Here is a 1,058-nt window from a genome sequence, read left to right as displayed (position 1 = left end):
AGAATATGTTCAGGATGAAAATCTAAAGTCTATGATGTGGTCCTTAACTGCAAGTAGTATAGAACTTCACTGAGGACAATTGCTTTAGCAGGCATTATCATCTACACCAGTGGTCTCCAACCTGGGCTGTGGACCAGCACACCAGCCATGCAAAAATTGTCTTCCATGAAACCAGTCCCTGCTGCCAAAAAGGTTGGGGGCCACTGATCTATCCTGCTCACAAACAGATAAATATACAATTACAATATAGCATGATGTATGTTGTTATAAAGGAAATAGAACTGTGATAACACAAAGAGTTGAAGCAGGAGTCACCCGAAGGAGAAATACAGACAGAGACATTAGGAAGTCCGAGAGGGTGTGGTGCTTTGAGAAAACTGAAAGTAGTTGGCACGAGCTAAAAACGAGAACAGACATTTCACAAAAACATTTAGTACTACTGGCCAAAACAATGTGGTAGGATTATTCTGAAACTGGCATTTACTGCATTGAGCAGCTCTGTGTCCCATAATGACTGCCGTAGGGAAGTGGTGGTGTGTCAATGGAACATTTCACACCCGCATAATCCCTCCTAAGTGCCCGCCCGCCTGTGTCCCAAAGGAGACCTGAGAAATAGTGAGGTGAACTGCCAGAACTGAAAGACCCTTCTGGACAGCAATAAGGGATGTCTTCCTGTCCCTTAATCCTGCAAGGATGAAAGACCAAGGACTAAATGGAAAGACGGCAGCTCACATCTGTAGATACCAGTGCGGAAAGGGCGACACGGCCAGTCAGCTGGTCCCCAGCCACACACACACCGACACCCACGCCCAGTGCCTTAACATTTAGCCTTGGAATTTGGCTGTGATACAGGGACAACTGTGTGGGACTGAGATTAATTTTCCATCTCCCCAGTGGAGTGAAGACTCAAAAGCAGAAAAACCTAGTTTGGGTACAGAAAAATAAACGGTGCTTTTGCATGCCTGACTTGTGGAATAAATATCACCTTTTAGAAAGTACCAATAATCACTGAAATACAAATTATAATGAAATTTCAGGCTCGGCGCCTGTGGCTCAAG

Source organism: Otolemur garnettii, unplaced genomic scaffold (genome assembly GCF_000181295.1).
Source record: "Otolemur garnettii isolate 467f Iridium unplaced genomic scaffold, OtoGar3 scaffold00181, whole genome shotgun sequence".
NCBI classification, from domain to species: Eukaryota; Metazoa; Chordata; class Mammalia; order Primates; family Galagidae; genus Otolemur; species Otolemur garnettii.
Note: the sequence above shows the minus strand (reverse complement) of the source record.